The sequence below is a fragment of the Phacochoerus africanus genome, chromosome 5 (assembly GCF_016906955.1).
Source record: "Phacochoerus africanus isolate WHEZ1 chromosome 5, ROS_Pafr_v1, whole genome shotgun sequence".
NCBI classification, from domain to species: Eukaryota; Metazoa; Chordata; class Mammalia; order Artiodactyla; family Suidae; genus Phacochoerus; species Phacochoerus africanus.
Genome location: NC_062548.1, coordinates 72,722,813 through 72,730,414, shown reverse-complemented (window position 1 = coordinate 72,730,414; position 7,602 = coordinate 72,722,813). Strand labels below are relative to the sequence as shown.

General features: G+C 42.4%; 1 long non-coding RNA gene across 1 annotated transcript; it reads left to right on the top strand.

Moving 5' to 3' along the window:
• Nucleotides 1-3,070: 3,070 nt before the first annotated feature.
• On the top strand, nt 3,071-4,951 carry LOC125126814 (uncharacterized). Its single transcript, XR_007134793.1, has 3 exons — nt 3,071-3,132; nt 4,007-4,072; nt 4,701-4,951. It is a non-coding gene; the product is annotated as an uncharacterized LOC125126814 (long non-coding RNA).
• The last annotated feature ends 2,651 nt before the right edge of the window (nt 4,952-7,602 follow it).

Genomic DNA, 7,602 nt, shown 5'->3' with positions numbered 1-7,602 from the left:
ACTTTATATACTTTAGCTCATCCCCACAACAGCACATGAAGTAGGTGCTGCTAATACTCCCACTTTATTGATGGGGAAGCAGAGGCTCCGATAATTTATCTAAGGCCTAAGCACTACTAGGTTGGGATTCTGACTCTGGAGCCATACTATTCCCCCTCCAAGAAGTGTGTAAGAGGAAGTGAGAAATAAGATTGGGGAGGTTGTTTGGCAGGTCATATTAAATTGGGCCAGATGGAGTTTCCGTTGTGGCTCAGCAGAAACAAATCTCACCAGCATCCATGAAGACACAGGTTCAATCCCTGGCCTCACTTGGTGGATTAGGATCTGGTGTTGCCATGAGCCGTGGTGTAGGTCACAGAGTCGGCATGGATCCCATGTGGCTGTGGCTGTGGTGCAGGCCAGCAGCTGTAGCTCCAATTGGACCCCTAGCCTGGGAACTTCCAAATGCCTCGGTGTGGCCCTAAAAAAAAAAAAAAAAAAAAGGCTATATAGCTTGCTATTGGAAAGTCTTGGAGCTACTTGGATCAGGGAAGGTCAGGAAGAGCAGGAATGAAAGGATGGTGAAGAAGGCAGATGAGCTCAGGAAGGTAGAGAGCTTGAGAGTGAGTCAGAGAAGAGAGACATGGCCTGAGTTAGGGAGACTTGGAGGAGACATAGAGGTCTTCAGGTCTTGGCAGTGATGTTCGCCATGTCTCAATGTGATTCCTCGAGTTATTTATTTGAAAATTTGAAGAAAAATTGAAATTTATGGAGTTCCAGCTGTGGCGCAGTGGAAACGAATTTGACTATAAATCATGAGGATGCAGGTTCGATCCCGGCTCTGCTCAGTAGCTTAAGGATCCGCGTTGCCATGAGCTCTGATGTAGGTCACAGATGTGGCTCTGATCCTGCATTGCTGTGGTTGTGGTGTAGGCCGGCAGCTACAGCTCCGATTTGATCTCTAGCCTGGGAACCTCCATATGCCGTGGGTATGGCCCTAAAAAAAGCAAAAAAAAAAAAAATTGAAATTTATTTTTTAATGACTTTTTGGTTGTTGTGTAGATGAATCCTCTTATTTTATTTATTTACTTATTTATTTTGTCTTTTTGCCTTTCCTGGGGCCGCTCCCACAGCATATGGAAATTCCCAGGCTAGGGGTCTAATCGGAGCTATAGTCGCCGGCCTACACAACTCGGGATCCGAGCCTCGTCTGCAACCTACACGGCAATACCGGATCCTTAACCCACTGAACAAGGCCAGGGATCGAACCCGCAACCTCATGGTTCCTAGTCGGATTCATTAACCACTGAGCCACGATGGGAACTCCGAATCCTCTTTTTTTAAAAAAGCAATTGACAGAAAATTTCCAAACATTCACAAAAGTAGAGAAAATACTTTAATAAACCTGAATCATGCATCACTCAGCTTCACCAATTATTAGTATGTGGCTGGTCTGTTTCACCTCTACCCCCACATACTCCTCCCACTCCATTACTTTGAAGCAGTCATGTCATCTATAAATATTTCATTAGGTATCTCTAAAATAAATATTCTTTAAACATGAACATTATCACACTTAGAAACCACCAATAATTCCCTAGATTACCAAATAGTCAGAGATCACAGTTTCTCAAATTTTTAAAATTTATTTAAATTGTGATCCAGTTCACACATTACAATTGGTGATATAACTGTAGACCATAAATCTTTTTATATTTCTCTTTCAATTTTTTTTTTTTTTTTTTTTACAGCCACACCTGCAACATATGGAAGATCTCTGGGCTAGGGGTAGAATTGGAGCTGCAGCTGCTAGCCACAGCCACAGCAATGTGGGATCCGAGCCACAGTTCATGGTAATGCCAGATCCTTAACCCACTAAGTGAGGCCAGGAATTGAACCCGTATCCTCATGGAGACTAGTCGGGTTCTTAATCTGCTGAGCCACAGCAGAAACTCCCATAAATCTTTTCTAAACTATAGGTTCCCCCTCACCTCTTCTACTGCTCCTTGAATTTTTTTTTTTTTTCCTGAAGAAATCCACAGTATGGATTTTTCTGATGATATCCCCATGGTGATGTTATTTACTGTGTCCTTCTGTCCCTTGTAGATCCTCTAACTTAGTAGTTTTACCTGGGTGGTTCCTGTTTTCTTCTTTATATCTTTCCACATTTTTTCCAAGGTTTCTACTCATCACTCCTTACTTTTATATTCGGAATTTAAGAAGTTTAAAAAATGATCTTTAAGGAGCTTTAGTAAAAACAAAAACAAAAACAAAAAAAAAACTTTCTTAAAAATATGGCATTAGATATTGGTGAAACAATGATGACATTCTAGTATATTCTGTTGTTTGTTAATCATATCAACATTAATTTCTTGGCTTTAATAAGTGTACTATATTTATATAAAATATTATCATTTGGAGAAGATGGATAAAGGGTATATGGAAAGCTTTAAACAACTTTTGCAACTTTTTCATAAGCCTGAATTTATTTCAAAATAACAAAGCTAAGGAGCTCCCTGGTGGCCTAGCAGGTTAAGGATCCCACATTGTCACAGTTGTGGCATGGGTTTTATCCCTGACTGGGGGACTTTTGCATGCCACTGGAGTGGGGATAGGGGAGGGGGAGGAAGCAAAAAAAAAAATAACAGTTAAAAAATTGAAAGAGGCATTTCAGTACAGTGATAAAGATTGTAAGGAGTTAAGAAATAAAGGCGAGAAAGGAAAGAGCTCGCTGGCAACATCTAAACATTAAAAATTGTAAAGAGGATTTCCTGTTGTGGCTCAGCAGTAACGAACCTGACTAGTATTCATGAAGACGTGGGTTCGATCCCTGGCCTCGCTCAGTGGATTAAGGATCTGGCATTGCTGTGAACTGTGGTGTAGTTCGCAGACACAGCGTGGATCCAGTGTTGCTGTGGCTGTGGTGTAGGCCAGGAGGCTACAGATCTGATTAGACCCCCTAGCCTGGGAACTTTCGTATGCTGAGGGTGTGGCCCTAAAAAGAAAAAAAAAACTGTAAAGAAATTAGGAAGTAGCTCAAAGGAGTAGCAAGATTTTTGACAGTTTTTCAAAATTTTGTTTTTAAGGCTGGAGGAGGCCTGAGCTTGCAGGCCAGAAAGCCAGAAGGGTTTGAAGACACCAAAAAGTAAACTTGTATGTATTTTAATTTTCTGTAATAGAAGTTTTTTAAAGGATAAATGAGATAACTGAGTTGTAGCAAGAGATAGGATCTAGAGTAGTGAAGGGTATACTTGGACAAGGAAATAAGAACATTGCCTCTTCCTCTGAAATAAGAGAAACCTAGGAGAAGATGGATGTGAACAGAGAGAAATTCTAGAAGAGAAACAGAGTTAAGGTGGAAATGCCTTTTTACTTCACAGGAAAATGCAAATGACCTTCTCAGATAAAAGAGATGGGGATAAATTGGAGACTTGTGGAACCTAGAAAATTCTTTGCAAGGGCTGGGAGAGAAGCAACAGGAAGCCAATTTCAGATGGTTATCTGTGAAAGCTGGGGGGCCCAGATGTGGCTGGGGAGGGGGAATACTTATCAGGCCCTGTGGTACAGCTGTGATACTTTCTGTAGCAAAACTTGGCAGCTCTGGAGCGAGCAGGTGGCTGGTGACCTAGAGTAAGGGTTGGTGTTGGGAGCATTGGCAGGTAAAAGGGCCAAGGGGGCCAAGGATGTTAGCAAGGACAGCACTGAATGGCTGGAGGCCAAGATCTCTGTGATAGACTTGCTTGTCCCTGGTCCCACGGAGTTACATCAGTCATCGTGCCATTGACCTTGATATATAGAGTTCTTAGAAATTCTTCTTCTAGCCAAGTGGGATAGTTATTTCAGCAAAGGCCAAGTCATAAAATGACAGTACAAGGGTTTAACCTTTTTTGTAGGTTGTTCTACCTTTGCAGCTCTGCTCTTTCTAGACAAGCCACCAGTGGGATGTTAATGTCTCCACTGAGGTGCATCTCCCTTGTCTGTGGCTTTACCCACAGTCTGAGATTCTTGGCACGGATTGCTTCCTCAGGTGGGGAGACTGTGCATTTCCGCCCAGCAATTTCCAATCTCTGGAGCTGCTTCTTTGACTTTTCAGGTGGGTTCTGAAACAACTGACCAATGACCCAGAAAAGCCACCCCACTCACTCCTCAGGTAGAAGAGCATCCCACACACGCAACCACTGCTGCTGGTCCTTTGGGGAATCATTCCTCATGAGAAAGTGAAGAACGGGTAACCTGAAGTTAGGAATATGTTTCCAAAAAGATGGTGTATTTTGCTTTGCTAGGGCTGCCATAACCAAGTACAATTGGTGGCTTCAACAGAAATTGTCTCACGGTTCTTGGGGCTAGAAGACCAAGATCGAAGTGTTGGCAGCGCTGGTTCCTTCTGAGGGCTGTGAGGGAAGAGGCTGTTCTAGGCCTTTCTCTTGGTCTGTAGATGGCCATCTTCTCCTGTTTCTCTTTACACTCTCTTCCCTCTATGTGTGTCTATGCAGTGACCACATCTTTCCTTTTTATAAGGACACTAGTCATATTAACTTAGGGCCCCCTCTAATAATCTCATCCTAACTTAAAAAAATTGAATATGCAATGACCCTATTTCCAAATGAGGAAGTCACATTCTGAGATACCAGGGCACAGAACATCAATATATGAATTTGAGGGGAACACAATCCAAACCATAACAGATGGACTGACACACTCCCTTTTTTCTCTCTCCATAGCCTCTTCCTTCTTGGAGCCTTCATGGGACCTTCTGCCTGGGGTAGTGCAATTGTTTCCCATGAGTCCTTATCACCTGTCCCTCAGCCTCCAGTTCACCTTTCATATGGTTGTCAAATTCATCTTTCTAAGAGTCCCACTTTTGTCATGATTCCTCATTACCAACCATCTATGGTCCATTGCCTAAGGAAGTGGTTCCAAATGTTTCCAGTTTGGCAGAGTCATGTGGCAAGTTTAAAGAAATACAGGTCCTCACAGGGACATCTACTCAATGTTCTGTAATCACCTATATGAGAAAAAATAATGGAGATATATATATATGCATGTATAATTGATTCGCTTTGCTGTACTCCTGGAACTAATACAGCATTGTTAAGTCAACTATACTCCAATAAAAATAATAAAAAAAATACAGTTTCTTGGACTTGACTCTCTGACATCCTTATTTGTAAGGTCTGGCATTTTTAAAAGATCTTCGGATAATTTTAATCATCAGATTTAGAGAAGAGATTCGAATTCTTCACAATATGACTCAAGTTTACTCTCCAACCTCTAGAATCCTACATCTCTTTACTGGGATCCAAAAATACTGACAATCCTGCCCCAATATATCTTCAAGTAGGTGGGGTTATCCCTCCCCACCTACTTCTCCAACCCACTCTAATCCTGCTCAAATCCCGTCTTTTCTCTGATGTCTCCCTCCAACTTTATCCTGCTGTCACCTCCCCTTTCTTGACCTCCTGTATCTTCTTGTCTGTGTGACTTTCTTGTCTCCTATATCTTCTTGTCTGTGTGACTCATCGAAGGGTCATAGATCCCAGAGAGCCAGGGCCGAGCGGGTCCTAGAGAACACATGGGTCTCAAAGGTCCTCAGAGGAAGAAGCAGAGGCCACTACACCACATGCTCGGGGGCACATAGTGGTGGGAGCAGGAAATGGTTCTGGGTGTAACTCCAAAGGAGAGGACTGAATAAAGCCCTTGGACTTCATATCCTTTTCTCTACTGCACAGAGCCTGGTGATTACTGACTCTGACAGGGAGCAATTGTATTCTCTGCTGAGAGTCAAGTCCAACTGGAGTTGAGAACTCAGGATAAGCAGAGGGCAGAGCAGAGCACCATATTGAGAGGAGAGCCCTTAATTAAGCGAGAGTCCACATACTCAGCAGACTCCCATCTCATCAGAAATATTGAAAATGAAAACTTGAATCATTTCTACCTGGAGAAACTGACCAGTCTAAGAGGAAATACCGACAGAAAGGATTTATTTAAAAATGGCTGGAGAGTTCCCGTAGTGGCTTAGCAGTTGACAAACCTAACATCCATGAGAACGCAAGTTCGATCCCTGGCCTCTCTCACTGGGTTAAGGATCTGGCACTTCCGTGAGCTGTGGTGTAGGTCGAAGACACAGCTCAGATCATGTGGTGCTGTGGCTCTGGTGTAGGCTGGTGGCTACAGCTCCAATTGGACCCCTAGCCTGGGAACCTCCATATGCCGCAGGTGCAGCCCTTAAAAACAAACAAACAAACAAACAAAAAACAACCCTCTCCCAAAAAAGGCTAATTTTCAACACACCCTGCCCATGTACACTGAACTGTCAATCGGCTTTTTGGTTTCTTACTTTCACATATGAGTAAATAGTCATGATCACAAGAGACACAAACGAATGAAACTCTGCTGGGGAGGAATATGAAAAGAAACATAGATTATGTATAAAGGACTGGGAGGCAGAATAACAGAGGGCTTTTCAATAGCAACTTGGAAATTAGAAGACTGTGGAACATTAGCATCAATATCCTGAGGAAAATAGTTTTCAACCCAGTTTTTCTTTCCTTCCTTTTTGTTTTTTGTCTTTTTGCTATTTCTTGGGCAGCTCCTGAGGCATATGGAGGTTCCCAGGCTAGGGGTCTAATCGGAGCTGTAGCCACCGGCCTACGCCAGAACCACAGCGCAGGTTCTCCAACCCAGTTTTTCTTACCCAGTTTTCTAAAGACTGAGAGTAGGCCAATTCAGACATGCACAATGCTTTTCTCCTGTGCATACCTTCTTAGGAAGGTAGTGCAGAATGTGAGCCTCAAAAACAGGTACACCAAGGAAGAGAACACCTAGGATTCAGGACATAGAAGATTCAACATAAATGAGAAGACATCCAGGATGATGGGAAAGGGAAGTTCCAGTACAACAACTAAGCAACAGGCATCAAGAAGAAACAGCAGAAGGGTATAGGGCTCTTGGAGGAAAGAAATTAAAAGTACTGATGGATCATTTGATACATTTGACCATGTGGACAATTGTATTAAAAGGATATTACAGAACAAGGGAAGACTTAACCATAGGAATAACGAAGCTAACCAGATGAAAACACAAGGTGGGAGGACAGATGACTGCAAGGAAGGATGAAGCCAAGAAAAGAATTGAACTGATAGATTCCTTTTTCTTTTTCTTTTTTTAGGGCTGTACTTGCAGCATATGGAAGTTCCCAGGCTAGGAGTCCAATTGCCATACACATCCACAGCAATGTGAAATCTGAGCTGCATCTGTGACCTACACCATAGCTTGTGGCCACGCTGGATCCCTAACCCACTGAGCAAGGCCAGGGATTGAACTGGCATCCTCATAAATACTTGTTGGATTCTTAAACTGCTGAGCCACAACAGGAACTCCTGAGCTGATGGATTCTTGATGTGTTTGTATTGAGAGGAGCTTTGTATAATTCTCTGTGAGAATTCTGGGGATAAAATTGAGACATAGAAAGATGAGGCAAAAATTAAATCCAGGAAAAAATAAAAAGATGTTATCATGCACATTACATGACTCAGGTGTAAACAATATCATAAATGATAAATACATGTTTAAATGCAAGTTGAAATATAACTATATTGTAAAGATTAGGGCAGAAAAAGTGTG